The sequence below is a fragment of the Rhinoderma darwinii genome, chromosome 2, assembly GCF_050947455.1.
Source record: "Rhinoderma darwinii isolate aRhiDar2 chromosome 2, aRhiDar2.hap1, whole genome shotgun sequence".
Classification (NCBI taxonomy): domain Eukaryota; kingdom Metazoa; phylum Chordata; class Amphibia; order Anura; family Rhinodermatidae; genus Rhinoderma; species Rhinoderma darwinii.
In genome coordinates, this window is record NC_134688.1 from 79,723,002 (window position 1) to 79,740,701 (window position 17,700).

General features: G+C 44.6%; 1 long non-coding RNA gene across 1 annotated transcript; it reads right to left on the reverse strand.

Annotated features, from left to right (window-relative positions):
* Positions 1–300: 300 nt before the first annotated feature.
* Positions 301–12,955, reverse strand: LOC142742253 (uncharacterized). The gene is made up of 3 exons (XR_012881333.1): positions 12,620–12,955; positions 1,831–1,976; positions 301–1,408 (listed from the first exon to the last, which is right to left on the reverse strand). It is a non-coding gene; the product is annotated as an uncharacterized LOC142742253 (long non-coding RNA).
* Positions 12,956–17,700: the final 4,745 nt, after the last annotated feature.

The following is a 17,700-nucleotide window of genomic DNA, read 5'->3' on the forward strand; positions in this document are numbered from 1 at the left end:
TGCCTCAAATTGGAATTTTTAGTCAGATTTTGACCTGCCTGCACTCTCTTTGCCTCGTTTTTCGGCCGTAGCCATTAAGCGTTGTGGACAAAAATAATGCAGCGAAAACGGCTTTCTTTGCCTCCAATGATGTCAATGGGAGGTCAGAGACGGAAACACCTGAAGAAAGGGCATAATCAAGGAGGAAATTACAGCACCAGAATGGTATAGAAATGCGGATTGCAGAGCCCAATAGGACCGGATCCAACCATCCTAGTCACCAATATAAAAAGAAGAGATCCAGCCAGCACATCCGAAGGAACAAAGATTTATTCACCCGTGTGACGTTTCAGCTACACAGAGCCTTTCTCAATGCAAAAAGTGACCAGTATTTAAGGTGCAAAACCTCATTATCAAACCAATAAATATAAAATTAGTGTAAATACAGTGATACAAAAGGTAATAAATATACATCATGTATCAGAGACTCGTGCAAATACCATATACAGCAATTGTATCGATATAAAAATGGAAACATATACAAAGATAAAGTGCTATATTAAGGATAGTGTAAACTATTAATTAGAAGACACACATGTGTACACATTAAAAAAGGAATTATTATTATATCCTGCAGGTCTGACTTACCCCTCGTGGAACCCATCGTTCAACCATTCTAACTGCGCATGCCATCTAAACTGTACACCAATCAACAGCAGAGATGTCATCAAGAGGTACCAACAAGGTGCGCATGCATCAGACGCGTTACATGTGCTTGCGCAATAGCAATGGGAGTATAAAGACTGTTATCTTAAAGGAGGGCAAAAAGAAGGGGGCCTAACTTCTATATGGGGGCATACAGTGAAGATTTTTGGCATTTTACTGCCGCCGTGAGTTCCCCCGCAAAGGGGCCCACTAAGTCTGTGTCGCCCAAGGGCCCACATAAACCTGGTGCCGGCCCTGTATGTAACCCTAATATAAAGGGGAAAAGACCCATGTATGTGTTGAAGTTATTCTACTTGTCCAATCTACTAAATAATTATATTAACCCGTGCTTCTCCATCATGTAATGATGGAGCGAACCTGGCAACAAGCCAGAAGATCCCCAAAGACGGAAAAGGTACATATGTCTCTCTTCAAAAGGGACACATAGGGATATATATATATATAGATTAGTGTATATTAGTATAGAATGGAGGGAAAACCACAACTAACACCATCATACATTTATAAAATAATGCACATCGGGACATATAATTAGAGATTATTACTATATAACTCTGGACATAAAGAGATGAATAGATCCCACGGAGTCAACCATATCAAAACTGAATGAAGTCTATAGCAAAAAGATCTTGTCTCGATATAATAGATAATGGATGATGAACACTATCAATGTATGGGTCCAAAAGAGGCAGTCAAAGACCATCTAGAATAAAACAAAACCATATTAAAAAGAAGCTTATGAGAAGATCTATAGAATATCAATAGTTCAATCACTGATGCAGAGTATTATTTGTCAACCTACACGGACAGTGGCGGATTAAGTAGAACATAGGCCCTGGGCTGTTACCCAAACTTGGGCCCCCCTTCCGCACCGCCGCCCTGCCGCGCCGTAACTATTTTTAAAACTACCTTTTTGGGCAAGCATTAACAAATGGGTGTTATGGATTCCCCTTTTCACAGGGCTCTGTCCCTGACAGTATCACATTGTGCAGGGACACATCCTCCCGACATGGGGAATTGTCTATCAGTCCTGGACTGCAGAAAGACTTTTTGTGAAATACAAGGATTTCCTATAATAAACATGTCAGGAGAGGTGACAGATTCTCTATTTATCTAGTGACTCACAGGTGACGACATCTCAGATTCTAGTAGTTTTTTTCCTCTTTTCTTCTCCATCCGGTCCAGAGCTCATGACGACTTCTCCCGGCCATGACTCATTTCTGCAGAATTTGCCACTCGGACGTCTCCTCACTTTTCCAACATTTCCACACCTATAAACGAAAATAAAGTTATCATGGTGCCACATACTGTGCCCCTAAATATAATAGCACCAAACACTGCGCGCCTGAATATAATAATACCACACACTGTAAAACACCACATACACACAGCCCCCTGTACATAGTGCCACACACAGCCCCTGTAGATATTACACAACGCCATAGATATCGCCATACACAGCCCCCTCTATATATCACACATCCCCCCCGTAGAGAGCGGTACACACAACCCCCTATAGATAGTGCCATACAGCCCCCTGTAGAGAGCGCCACACAGCCCTCCCCCTCTTGTAAATAGCACCAAAAAGCCCCCCCTATAAAGAGCGGCACACACATACCGCTGTGGATAGCACAACACAGCACACCTTTGTATATAGTGCTACACAGCCCTCCCCCTTTGTAAATAGTACCACACAGCGCTCCCCTTTGTATATAGTGCCACACAGCGCTCCCCCTTGTATATAGTGCCACACAGCGCTCCCCTTTATATATAGTGCCTCACAGCGCTCCCCTTTGTATATAGTGCCACAAAGCTATGTACACATTTAAAAAATTTATATTATAATTATATATATATATATATATAATGTATGTGTGTGTATCAGTGTGATTGATTGATTTTATTAAAAAATATTTTTTACTATTTGAGATACAGCTGCTTTTTATCCTGTATCCGTCAGGTCAGCAGGACTGACAGGATCAGTGACACGCAGGATCCACGTCAAATCTATCACATCTGAGATTATAATTTAGCGCAGGGCCCGTTTCACTGATCCCATCAGTCCTGCTGACCTGACGGATACAGGATACAAAGCAGCTGTATCTCAAAAAGTGAAAATATTTTTTAATAAAATGTAATTACAAAGTTGCACCAAACACACATTTTTATTAAAAAATAAATGAAATAAAATATAATAACTGCTGAGAGCTCTATGGGGGGGGGGGGGGGGGGGAAGAGTTATACTGCAAGGGGGTCTAACCATCTGACAGCAGGCAGAGGGCTCTAGGAATAATCCCCCCTTCCCCCATAGGGTCCTCAGTAGTTACTATACTGCAAGGGGGGGGGGGGTTTGAGCGTCTAACTGACTGAAGAGAGCTCTATGGGGTGAAACTATTATCCCCCCCATAGAGCTAGCTGCCGTCAGTTAGGTTGTTAGCCCTCCCCCTTACTGCATAATCCCCCACCTAGCGTCGGCCAGTGACTGTAAGGCTAAGTTCACACTGAGTTTTTTGACGAGTTTTTTGACGCGGAAACCGCGCCGCAAAACTAGTCAAAAACGGCCCAAAAATGCCTCCAGTCGATTTCAATGGGAGGCGGGGGCGGTTTTCTCCCATGACCAGTACAACCAGCTCGCGGGAGAAAGAAGCGACATGCCCTATCTTCGGGCGTTTCCGCCTCTGACCTCCCATCGACTTCAATGGGAGGCAGAGAAAGCGTATTTCGCGGTGTTTTATGCCCGCAGCACCCAATGGCCGCGGGCGAAAAACACCACGAAAATCGGCGTGCAGGGAGAGGGAAATCTGCCTCAAACTTCCAAACTGAATTCTGAGGCAGAAATTCTGCCTGCAAAATACTCCGTGTGAACATAGCCTAATGTTAGTTGGGCAGGAGGATAAACTGGCAGCCACTAACCTCAGCGACGGTGACCGCCCGCCCGGCTCTTCTCTTCCAGCTTTGGAGTAACAGAACAGCCGTCCGTCGCTGTTCTGTTACTCAATGGCGGCGCCCACAGTGTCAGAGAGGCGTGTCCTAAGCACTAGCAGACGTGCTTAACGCCTGCTACCTACCCCTATCTCGACCAATTCCCTGCTCCTTCTCCCCATCTCCGTAGTGGCAGTTAGCAGCGCTAGTGCGCTGAATAGTTTTAAAAGACTATGTGCGGTTCGGGCTGCCATGGGCCCCCTGGGAGCCTCGGGCCCCGGGCGGCCGCCCGAACAGCCCATATGATAATCCGCCACTGTACACGGAACGGGGACAAATGTAGAACAAAAATGCACATCAAGCTAACGTCGGACTCACTTTAAATTCAATGTTGAGACCATCAGGGGCCAGAGTGTTAAGTTTAAAGATCCACTCCAGCTCCCTACGTTTCAGTTTGGCAACCCTATCCTCACCACGTCTAAGTAAAGGGATATGATCTACAATACAAAATGTAAGATCTCTAACGGTATGACCAGAATTAACAAAATGCGGAGAAACCGGGAGATCAAGTCTCTTGGTACGTATGGTGGCCTTGTGTTTATTAATCCTGACACAGCATAAATTAGTAGTTTCCCCTATATATAATAGTACACAGGGACACTTCAAGATATAGACTACGTGATCTGATGTGCATGTCAAAAAATGTCTAATTTTGAAAGAGGTGTCGCTTAAGGGATGTTTAAAGACAGATCCCTTGCATAAGTCGCTACAATTTCGGCAATTTGCAGTTTACACTATCCTTAATATAGCACTTTATCTTTGTATATGTTTCCATTTTTATATCGATATAATTGCTGTATATGGTATTTGCACTAATCTCTGATACATGATATATATTTATTACCTTTTGTATCACTGTATTTACACTAATTTTATATTTATTGGTTTGATAATGAGGTTTTGCACCTTAAATACTGGTCACTTTTTGCATAGTGTTATGCTTGAGAAAGGCTTTGTGTAGCTGAAACGTCGCACGGGTGAATAAATCTTTGTTCCTTCGGATGTGCTGCCTGGATCTTTTCTTTTTACTTTGAAGAAAGGGCATGACGCTTCTTTTTTACCGCAATAAAACGCTTCTCCCTCCCACTGAAATCAATGGGAGGCGTTTTTGGACGTTTTTTGACATGGTTTCCGTGTCAAATCAGCGCCAAAAAGCTCTGTGTGAACAAGGCTTAACAGTTGGACACAATCAAGTTGTCAGCCTCTGGATGTGACAAAGAATGTAGAGATCTAAAAAGATGGAGATAAGTAGTTGCCATGCACATCTAGCTCCTCTTATCTTTTGGTTGAATAGAGGATGGAGCATGTTAAATTCCCAATAACAGGACACATCAGGAAGCACAATAGACTGTTTCCGGATCTTTTAATTTTGATGGCATCTCAAAACTCCTTTTTGAAGTTAAGCTGGCCCGCTGATCACCTATAATTGCAGAGGGAAGCTGTGGTAGACCATACAATTCCTCTTCAGTGGCCACTGCAGGGAAAATGTAGTATTAGGCTGGGTTCACACGTGGCGGAATTTCACTTAAATTCCGCTGCGGACACTCCGCAGCGTTAATCCGCAGCGGAGCCGTTTGTCCATTGACTTTCACTTTAATTTAGCAGTGTTCGTTTAGACGATGCGTACAATTCCGCTGCGGAGCATAGGCTGCGGAGCGGAATTTGGTGTCCGCAGCATGCTCTGTCTGTTGCGGAGCAGTGGCGGACTCATGGCGGAATTTCTCCATTGACTTCAATGGAGATTCTAATTTCCGCAATGAAGTCCGCAGCTGTCATGCACATGTTATGTGTGCTGCGGATGCGTCTTGCTTTTTTAACTTGACATTTCTTCATTCTGGCTGGACCTATGTATTTCTAGGTCTACAGCCAGACTGAGGAAGTCAATGGGGCTCCCGTAATGACGGGAGCGTTGCTAGGAGACGTCTGTAAATAGTCACTGTCCAGGGTGCTGAAAGAGTTAAGCGATCGGCAGTAACTGTTTCTGCACCCGGGACAGTGACTACCGATCACAATATAGAGCAACCTGTCAAAAAAATATAAGTTCATACTTACCGAGAACTCCCTGCTTCTGTCTCCAGTCTGGCTTCCCAGGATGACGTTTCAGTCTAAGTGACGGCTGCAGCCAATCACAGGCCAAGCACAGGCTGCAGCGGTCACATGGACTGGCGCGTCATCCAGGGAGGTCGGGCTGGATGCCGAAAGAGGGACGCGTCACCAAGACAACGGCCGGTAAGTATGAAAATCGTTTACTTTCACTAGGGAAAGTGCTGTCCCTTCTCTCTATCCTGCACTGATAGGGAGAAGGGAAGCACTTTTCCCGCAGTCCGCAGCAGCTAGTCCGCATCAATTTTCTGCACATTTTGTGCAGATCCGCAGCAGAATCTGCAACGCAGATTCTGTGCGGCATTGATGCGGACAGTTGCGGAGGAAATCCGCCACGTGTGGTCATGCCCTTACATGGCGGCCATTCAGATTAATAGCTGTCTTTGTAATTCATGGACCAGCCAGATCTGCTGCTTGTTAGCGACTTTTCACTCTGACATGATAGAAGGGGGTTCCCGAGCAATAGACCACCCTCTATGACTTCCAAATGTTCTACTAGGGCATATGAAAAGGGGTTATTTTTTTTTACCCAGGGGTCTCCACCATATTTGATGCTTGATCCAGCCCTGGAGTCCATACTATATATTCCATAAACCCATTTAAACATTAAACCCTCAAGACCCATTTACCAGCTGAAATTTCTGAAAAGAAAGCAAATTGATGTTTCACATTCAGACAGGACGCCTGACATTTTCCATCTGCCCCATTCGCTGCGCCGCACACTCAGCTGTAGCTTATTTCTATTCTGTGCAATTTTTAAAACAAGGGGAAGTGGATGAATAAAGAAGAAACTGGTGATAGAGACAGCATTGCAGAATAAAGTGCTGGATAAAGAGACATATAATTCACTTCAGTCTGATCCTCTTATGACAAGCGTCAATGGCGAGGTCTGCAGCGCACATCAATTGAACACACTCAGAATAAACCCAGTCAATCGGTTAGAGATAAACTCATCGCAGCAGTTGCTGGAAGTTTTTATTCATTGTGGTTTGTTCTACTTAATGAACAGCTTTTTCAGGTGTTTTGTCTTCATCATTTCTGCATTTATGATTTTGTTAGAATCTGAATTTTTTTATTTGAGTTTGATTTATTTCTCTGGCACAGTGTATTCAGTTATAAATAAATATGTAATAATATGCGGCTTGCCTGCCGTCCTTTACTTTTCTCTTCATATACTTTCTCTACTGGAGTCAGTCTTTTAGTTTTAATGAGGGGTTTCTATTTAAAGAACTTAGTTATATGGACTGAACATGAATTACATGTGTGTAATTTAATTGTGTTAATTGAGACATATATATATATATATATATATATATATATATATATATATATATATGCTGCTGTAAGATCCAACTTTTGTAATTTCATTGCTGATATTCATATTCATTGATAAGGACCACAAGTACTAGGCTACTACACAGTCGAGTCACATTATTATGACCAGCAGCTAATATCCAGAGTAACCGCCGTGTGCAGCACGGACAGCAGCTAGACGGGCTGGGAGTGACTCAATAAGGTGCCGGTGGGTTGTCTCAGTATCTGGAGCCATGCTGACTGCAGTGCATCCCACGTTTGCTGGAGGGTGCATGGGGGAGGATTTATAGAGCGAACAAGACGATTGAGGTGGTCCCACAGATGCTCAATTGGGCTCAAGTCTGGTAAATTAGGGGGCCAGGGAAGTACTTGGAAGTCTTGGTCGTGCTCTTCCAACCACTGCCGGACATTTCTAGCAGTGTGACATGTCGCATTGTCTTGCTGGAAGATTCTATCTGCCCCAGGGAAGACAAAAAACATGTATGGGTGGACGTGATCTGCAACGCTAGATTCATACCCAAATCGATTCAGTGCCTTCCACATGGATGAGTGGGCCCAGAGAATGCCATGAAAAAGTTCCCCAGACCATAAGGCTGGGTTCACACGACCTATTTTCAGACGTAAACGAGGCGTATTATGCCTCATTTTACGTCTGAAAATACGGCTACAATACGTCGGCAAACATCTGCCCATTCATTTGAATGGCTTTGCCGACGTACTGTGCCGACGACCTGTCATTTACGCGTCGTCGTTTGACAGCTGTCAAACGACGACACGTAAATTGTCTGCCTCGGCAAAGAAGTGCAGGACACTTCTTTGCAACGTCATTTGAGCCGTTCTTCATTGAAGTCAATGAAGAGCAGCTCAAGATTCCGAGCGTCAAAGACGCCTCGCATAATGCGAGGAGGAGCTTTTACGTCTGAAACGACGGAGCTGTTTTCTCCTGAAAACAGTCTGTCTTTTCAGACGTAAAAGACAGTTCTCATGTGCACATACCCTTAAGCTGCTGTCATCAGCTTGTGTTCTTCCAGGAATTTTTACAGGGTGTTTGTTCTTCGATGTTTCTCATCTGACACGCCAACATCTATCCGTTCGATGAAAAACAAAACGTGACACATCGGAGAAGGCAACCCTTTGCCAATCATCGGTGGTCCAATTCCGACACTGCCGTTCAAATGTAAGCCTTTTTTCCGATGCGCCTTTGTTAGCATAGGAGCAGTGACCATCCATCTACTTCAGAGCTTCATTCGCAGTCGGGTTCGCTGAACTGTTGTTTTAGACACACGTCTGGTAGCCCCCTGGTTGATTTTCCTGGTGAGCTACTCCAATGTAGCGTGTCATTCGGCCCTCACGCGGCTTCGTAGCCGACGTTCACCTTTCACATAAATGGCACGTGGTGCTCCTCAATTTCCGCGTCGGTTATTTGCAATGGTGCCATTTGTCCACTAGCAATACACTTTCACCACAGCGCCAGGCGAACCGTTCACAAACTGCGCTGTGTGAGAAATACTGCCACCCTTGGCTCGAAAGCCAATAATCATCCCTTTTTGCAACTCTGATAAATCACCCCTTTTACCCATGGCAACAACGAATGATATGTGTTCAGACAGCCTATCCGACGCCCTATATACCAACCAAGCCTGCCCACGACACATCATTTCCTTCATAGGCTATGCGCTGCCGACGTCGAAAGTAGGAGGTGGTCATAATAATGTGACTCGACTGTGTACAACATAATACAACACAATAATATCAGTTTGGAGCCGGTACGGCAGCACAAGGAGTGGCTCTGTGTCCATACTTAGGACTTGTAGACACACTGTATGTCGCCGTATGATGCCTCCATGAGGCACACTGTTCTGCCTTGGAGCGTTGCATCTAGAGGAGATTACCTCCATAAAGATGCATGCTATGATTTTTTTTTGCACAAAAGAGTATGAGCACATTGCAGGTTATAGATGTCGTATTCCAAGTCCGTACCATCATATTCACACGCGGCAGATGTTTTGCAGAAAAATTCTGCCAATGTACCATTCATTTGAATGGGGCTTGCGGATATCCATGCACATGCTGTAGAAACAACCCCATTTAGGCTAGGACTTTGGTCGCGACACAGGTCGAACGGCCAAAGACTACTGTGTTATTGTAGTGTTGCACTGGTTACATCGCAGTAATGAAAGTGAATGTGCCCGCAAAGCAGCCCGCAGGTTGCCGCAACATGACGGTCACAACTAATACAGACTTGATGGATTTCTTGCGACTGCTATGTCATAGTTGTGGCAGCCACATTCCCTTTCTGTACTGCGATGCAACCAGCGCAACACTGCGCTAACACAGAGATATTTGGTTGTGACACCTGTCTTGGCCAAAGCCCTCATGTAGCCCTAGCCTTAGATGTTTTTGAGTGGATTTTTTAGCTGCAGAAATATCTTCAATAAATCTGCCACGTTAATTACGCTATTGATTCCGTCAAAACGACGGAACCCTTGCACAATGGAGACAAATGGAAACCACTCGCACCGGATCCGTCACCATTGAAATAAATGGTGATGGAAATGGAAACCTATGGTTTCCGTTTGTGTCAGTCAGGGCTCCATTCCGACAGAACATGGGAACGGAGCCCTGACACAGATGTGAACCATGCCTAAGGCACACATTGTATATTTGCTGTGAGTTTTCAAGTGCAGAATTAATATCATAAATCTGCAATAGTACAATATAAGTGAAAAAAGGTTTTAGAAAACCTTAGACATATACAATATAAAAATCTGCAGTAGATTGTAGGCCTGCCATGGATCTTTAAATCCGCACCATTTTTTTTATGATTATCACTCTTTACAATGCAATATGGTGTAATACAGACCCTTAGGGAAACTGTGTGCCACTTTACAGGGTCTGTGCATGAGGCAATACCGCATGCCAAAAAAATGCTGGGTGACTACCATTATTGGCCGCCACTAAGGAGTCTTTCTACTGCAACTGATCTGTATACGTTTTCACTGTAGTTCTGGCATTATATTGGTGAACGCGGAAGATCTGGATGAATAGAGTGATAGTCCTGACAGGAGGGACTGCTGCCGTTCATGGAATTGTGAGAGAACAGAGTAATGTTAAATAGCTCCTGAAATAGCAGCCCCAAGAAAGTCTCCTCATTTGTTTATTAGTTGTTGGGTTAAATGATCGGAAGAATACTTATTTCACAACAATTTATTAAAAGAACTTAATAATAAGCTTCCCAGACATTCCTGAAATTGTAACTTTTCGTACAGTATTTTTTTTTACCAGTAAGTGTTCTGCAACCTATGTTTATACTGGGTGTCTCATCAGACCTGACAGTCACCCTGGGCAGTCATTCTCTCCAAGACTCTGCCTAACCCATCTGTCTTTTCTCATGCCACCATGAACTAACTTAAAACTTACAGGAACGGTGAAGCAACCAAAGGCTATAAAAGTGATGGATTTAGACTGAATTAACACTAGTTGTGTTTTTCCTATTTTTACATTATCTTGTTAAAAAAAAAAAAAATTATATGGCCAGGATCAGACACACAGTTTTGATTCCGTTTTTGTGGATCAGTTTTTTGAGCCAAGGCCAGAAGTGGATCTAAATGGAAGGAAAGTTATAAAGAAAAGACTGATGCATCTCTTTTCTTTTGTTTCCACTTCTATGTTTGGCTCAAAAACTGATCCAAAAACTGCCCCAAAAACTGAATTCAAATTGTGTGTGTGATCCCGGCCTAAAGAAAAATGTGCTATGACAAATTCTATTAACTTCTGTGGGATGCAGGGGTGTAACTTAAAGCTCCCGTGTCCCAAATCTATAACAGGGCTCCCCACATAATATGTGCCATTTATAACACTAGTGCCTTCGTATGTGGCATATAGGCTTTTGGGCAGACTCAGAGACCACTGCCCGGATGGGACTGCTACCTCTTCACCCTCTATAGCCATGCCCCTGATTTAAAAATGCATCAGGTTGTTTTTTTGCTATGTAGTACCGCTATGCGGGTTCTCTGATATATGACTCTATTATCCAAACTTTTAATTATTGCTACTTATGCTGCTGTTTTAGTTTCCTTTCACTAGGTGGAGGGGGCCCATCTCATTTTGCTATGGGGTCCTATGAATTCTAGTTACGCCCCTGGACGAGCATTCATGTATAACCCTCCAATCTAAACAAAGGGATTTCCAGAATTTCTAAATAGAACTAAAATACTTTATTATGTTAACCTGTTAACGCCGAAGGACTGATATATCCGTCCTCTGCAGCTGCTAGTTCGCGCAGGAGGACGGATATATCCGTCCTGTGATGGCGCGGGTACTGTCACTGTACCCACGTGATCAGTGGCAGGAGCACGGCTGTTATACACAGCCTGGCTCCTGCTGCAACTGCCAGAATCAAAGCGCCCTCCGATTCCGGCAGTTTAACCCATTAAATGCCCCTATCAATAGCGACAGCGACGTCTAATGTGTTTGACAGAGGGAGGGAGCTCCCTCTATCACCACATCGGCGCCCCTGCAAAGAAATCGCCAAAAAAGAAAAAATCAAATAAAACGTCTTTTTGCCCAAAAAGTGGTTTTATTTAGTAAAAGTGCCAAAACAAATAACACATACACATATATGGTATCCCCGCGATCGTAACAACTTGAACAATAAAATGAACACATTAATTAAACCGCCGGATGAACGGCGTCCAAAAAAACCGCAAAAAACAACGGCAAAATTCTCTCTTTTCTCCCATTTTCCCATAAAAAAATAAATAAAAGTGAATCTATAAGTCCTATGTACCCCAAAATAGTACTAATGAAAACTACACATTGGCCCGCAAAAATCAAGCCCACATACGGCCACATTGACGGAAAAATAAAAAAATTACGTCTCTTGGAATGCGGCGATGCAAAAACAAGTAATTTTTTTCTAAAAGGGTTTTTATTGTGCAAACGTAGGAAAACATATAAAACCTTTACATATTTGATATCCCCGTAATCGTGCCGACCCATAGAATGAAGTTAACATGTTATTTACGCTGCATAGTAAACGGCGTAAATTCATAACGTGTAAATCAATGCTGGAATAGCTGCTTATTTTCAATTCTCTCCTAAAATAAAGTTAATAAAAGTTAATCGATATATTATAAGCATCTAAAAATGGTGCATTTACAAAATACAACTCGTCCCGCAAAAAACAAGCTCTTATAGGGCTATGTCGACTGAATAAAAAAAAAAGTTACGACTCTTGGAATGCGAAATAATCCTTGGTCATTAACGCGCAAAATGGCCTGGTCATTAAGGGGTTAAAGCTCAGTTCCAGGCTCTCCATCAAAACGTCTACATGACTTGTCAGTAAATACTGGAGGATCCCCTTAAATTCACTAATTTATTTGTCTTCATTATATACATCTGTCTGACTTGTGAATAAAGGCGTTTTTCTTTATATACATGTCATTTTGAAGCTGTCGTATAAACTGGAGTTTATATTTGCCAGGAAATTGTAATAATCCATAAGTGCTCTTACCCGTGTTTGATTCTGTAATCACCTCGGCAGCTTTACGGCTGATTGATGCCCTGGAATGATTGTCTCTGAGTGTTATTATCATAATTACATGTTGATGGAATATTTCTGTCAAGATTGAAGAAAATGTTTCAACTCCGCTGTTTAATCTCCAGTGCATCTTGCCAGCCACATAAAAGGTTTACCTATGTGCAGAAGTGCTCATCTCTATTTCTCTATAGCTGTTCTCCGTGATACGTCCTGAGCTCACAGCAAACAGTCTGGTTACAATTTAGTAGGAGATGTAAACTGAACATTGCTACAATGTAAATGTAAAGTGCCGTCCAAGGCAATAGTTGTTCTCTTATTATTAGAGCCGGGAATTACTTAGTAACATGCTATCAGGGACGGTTTATATGCAGGGCATAAGGGGCAAATGCCCTAGACCCTACACCGCTCTCCTTAGGATGAATATTTTTTAGGCTATATGATTGCAGTTTTTGGAGTCTGTAGGATACTTTTATTTGAGTACTTTATAATAGTTTTTGAAAGACTATTGTGATCATGCTACTGTTTTATTTTTAGAATTTTTAACTTTTACCTGTAGGAAGTTTTCTTTTAGCAAGTATTACTTTCCTTTCTTCCGAAAACATAGGGCTGCTGCCACACAATGTTTTGCCTAGAGACCTCTGAAGACCTGCATGCAATCATTAACATTTACCAAGTGCACCTTTGTTCTGAGACGCTCATAAAGGGGATGGGCTTTTCCCATCACAGACATTGATAGGAACGTCAATAAAACATGCCATCTGTAAAGGATCTGCCAGGCACAGCTTCTGTGTATACGCACGCCCATAGGTGATCAGTCTGCACCTGCTTCTATGTCTGTGAGACTGACTCCATCTTCCACCACTCAGGATGGCAGGCTTAGGAGTGGGAGAGCCTATCACAGCCTGGCCAGACGGAGCTAGCTCCCGCCCTCTGTCTATTTATACCTGCCTTTCCTGTTATATATATTAATGGCACATACAAAAAATATGGTGAAATCCTGTTCCTTGTAAAACCCCCTCAAAAAACAAGGGGGCACTCCCTCCGTCTGGAGAAAAAAAGGTTCAAGCTGCAGAGGCGACAAGCCTTCTTTACAGTGAGAACTGTGAATCTATGGAATAGCCTACCGCAGGAGCTGGTCACAGCAGGGACAGTAGATGGCTTTAAAAAAGGGTTAGATCATTTCCTAGAACAAAAAAATATTAGCTCCTATGTGTAGAAATTTTTCCTACCCTTTTCCCTTCCCTTGGTTGAACTTGATGGACATGTGTCTTTTTTCAGCCGTACTAACTATGTAACTATGTAACTATGTAACTATGTTCCTCCTTGCTTATGATTCTTCTCGTGTGGTTTCCTGGCCCTGCTGCAGCTTATGAACTATTTGACCCTGCTTTATTCTGACCCTGGCTTACTGACTACTCTCCTGCTCTGCGTTTGGTACCTCGTACACTCCTGGTTTGACTCGGCTTGTTCACTACTCTCTTGCTCAGCGTTTGGTACCTCGTACACTCCTGGTTTGACTCGGTTCGTTCACAACTCTTGTTGCTCACGGTGTTGCCGTGGGCAACTGCCCCATTTCCCTTAGCTTTGTGTACCCTTGTCTGTTTGTCTGTCGTGCACTTATGGAGCGTAGGGACCGTCGCCCAGTTGTACCCCGTTGCCTAGGGCGGGTCGTTGCAAGTAGGCAGGGACTGAGTGGCAGGTAGATTAGGGCTGTTTCCCTACCCCCATCATTACATAATCACAAGCCATATACCTAGGCTACCCTGGTCCCTCACACTACTATGGACCCCCTTGAGACCCTGGCTCAGCAAATGCAGGGTCTCTCCCTACAGGTCCAGGCCCTGTCTCAGAGGGTCAACCAGCCTGACGCTACCATGGTAGTGCCCCTCACCTCACCTCTTGAACCCCACCTCAAGTTGCCTGACCGGTTCTCAGGGGACCGGAGGACTTTTCTCTCCTTTCAGGAGAGTTGTAGGCTCTACTTTCACTTAAAGCCTCACTCCTCAGGTTCTGAGAGCCAGCGGGTGGGTATAATTATGTCCCGGCTCCAGGAAGGGCCCCAAGAATGGGCCTTCTCCTTGGCTCCTGACGCCCCTGAACTTTCCTCCGTTGATCTTTTCTTTTCTGCTCTCGGACTCATTTATGACGAGACTGACAGGACTGCCTTTGCCGAGAGTCAGCTGGTGACCTTACGTCAGGGTAAGAGACCTGTTGAAGAGTATTGTTCTGACTTTAGGAAGTGGTGCGTACCTTCTCGGTGGAATGACCCTGCCTTAAGGTGCCAGTTTAGATTGGGTCTGTCGAACGCCCTGAAAGACCTGCTAGTTAGCTATCCCTCTTCTGACTCCCTAGACCAGGTTACGGCTTTAGCGGTACGACTTGACCGACGTCTCAGGGAACGACAATTTGAACGTTTTTGTGTTTTCCCCTCTGACTCCCCCATGATGCCTCCCGAGGTCCCGTTGCTTCGCTCTTCCACGGAAGAATCGGAGGTACCTATGCAACTCGGGGCCTCCGTGTCCCCCCGACAACGTAGAGAGTTCCGCAGGAAGAATGGTCTCTGCTTCTATTGTGGGGATGACAAGCATCAAGCGAACACCTGTCCTAGGTGTAAGAATAAGCAGCCGGAAAACTTCCGCGCCTAAGTGATCATCGGGGAGGTTATTTGGGCGCACAGGTATTTCCCGTAAATATGAAACTTAATAAAATCTTGCTTCCCTTTCAGGTCTCTTTTGGTGGTAGGTCTGCTACCGGCAGTGCCTTCATGGATTCAGGGTCTTCTGCTAATATCATGTCTGTGGAATTTGCTATGTCTCTAGCTATGCCTTTGATTGATTTGCCTAAACCTGTCCCGGTAGTGGGTATCGACTCCACTCCTCTTGCTAATGGTTATTTTACACAGCATACCCCTGTTTTTGAACTCCTTGTTGGCTCCATGCATTTGGAGCGGTGCTCTGTACTGTTGATGCAGGGATTATCGTCCGATTTGGTTTTAGGCCTTCCCTGGTTGCAGTTGCATAATCCCACGTTTGACTGGAATACTGGGGAGCTTACCAAATGGGGTAATGAATGCTTGACGTCATGTTTTTCTGTTAATTCTATTTCTCCCCCTGAGGAGGTGAACACGCTACCTGAGTTTGTTCAGGACTTCGCTGATGTTTTCTCTAAGGAGGCCTCCGAATTGTTACCTCCTCATAGAGAATGCGATTGCGCTATCGATTTGGTACCAGGAGCTAAGCTCCCTAAGGGTAGGATATTTAATCTCTCTTGTCCCGAACGTGAAGCCTTGAGAGAGTATATCCAGGAATGCCTGGCCAAGGGTTACATTCGCCCCTCTACTTCTCCGGTAGGTGCTGGCTTCTTCTTCGTAGGGAAGAAGGATGGTGGTCTTAGGCCATGCATTGACTACCGTAATTTGAATAAGGTCACTGTAAGGAACCAGTATCCCCTTCCTTTGATTCCTGATCTCTTTAATCAGGTTCAGGGGCCCCAATGGTTCTCTAAGTTTGATCTACGGGGGGCGTATAACCTTATCCGCATCAAAGAGGGGGATGAGTGGAAGACTGCGTTTAACACGCCCGAAGGTCATTTCGAATACCTCGTCATGCCCTTTGGGTTGTGTAATGCTCCCGCGGTCTTCCAGAATTTCATAAATGAGATTTTGAGAGATTACCTGGGGGTATTTCTTGTAGTGTACCTTAGTGACATACTTGTGTTTTCCAAGGACTGGTCCTCCCACATTGAGCATGTCAGGAAGGTGCTCCAGGTCCTTCGGGAAAACAAACTGTTTGCGAAGACCGAAAAATGTGTGTTTGGGGTGCAGGAGATACAATTTTTGGGTCAAATCCTCACTCCTCATGAATTACGCATGGACCCCGCCAAGGTCCAGGCTGTGGCGGAATGGGTCCAACCTGCCTCCCTGAAGGCGTTACAGTGTTTCTTGGGGTTCGCTAATTATTACAGGAGATTTATTGCTAACTTCTCGGTCATCGCTAAGCCTCTTACGGACCTCACTCGCAAAGGTGCTGATCTCCTCCACTAGCCTCCTGAGGCTGTCCAGGCTTTTGAGATCCTTAAGAAGTGCTTTATCTCGGCCCCGGTGCTGGTTCAGGTAACAAACCAAATGGAGCCATTTATCGTGGAGGTTGACGCATCCGAGGTGGGAGTGGGGGCTGTCTTGTCCCAGGGTACCAGGTCCCTCACCCATCTCCGTCCCTGTGCCTACTTCTCCAGGAAGTTTTCGCCCACTGAGAGTAACTATGATATTGGCAACCGCAAACTCTTAGCCATTAAATGGGCATTTGAAGAGTGGCGCCACTTCCTGGAGGGGGCTAGGCACCAGGTAACGGTCCTTACCGACCACAAGAATCTGGTTTTCCTAGAATCTGCCCGGAGGCTAAACCAGAGACAAGCTCGTTGGGCGCTATTTTTTACCAGATTCAACTTTTTGGTTACCTATAGGGCTGGGTCTAAAAATATTAAGGCTGATGCGCGTAGCTTCATGGCCAGCCCTCCTTCGGAGGAAGATCCTGCTTGTATTTTGCCTCCAGGTATAATCATTTCTTCTATTAATTCTGATTTAGTCTCTGAAATTGCGGCTGATCAAGGTTCAGCTGCCGGGAACCTTCCTGAGAACAAGCTGTTTGTTCCCCTGCAATTCCGGATAAGGGTACTTAGGGAAAATCATGACAACGCACAATCTGGTCATCCAGGCATCCTAGGTACCAAGCACCTCATTGCCAGAAACTATTGGTGGCCTGGGTTGCCTACGTCGCCGCTTGTGAGGTTTGTGCTAGGTCCAGGACTCCCAGGTCCCGACCAGCGGGCTTACTACGTTCTTTGCCCATTCCCCAGAGACCTTGGACCCATATCTCCATGGATTTTATCACCTATTTGCCTCCATCTCAAGGCAAGTCGGTGGTGTGGGTTGTAGTAGACCGCTTCAGTAAGATGTGCCACTTTGTGCCCCTCAAGAAACTAACCAATGCTAAGACGTTAGCTACCTTGTTTGTCAAACACATCCTGCGTCTCCATGGGGTCCCTGTCAATATTGT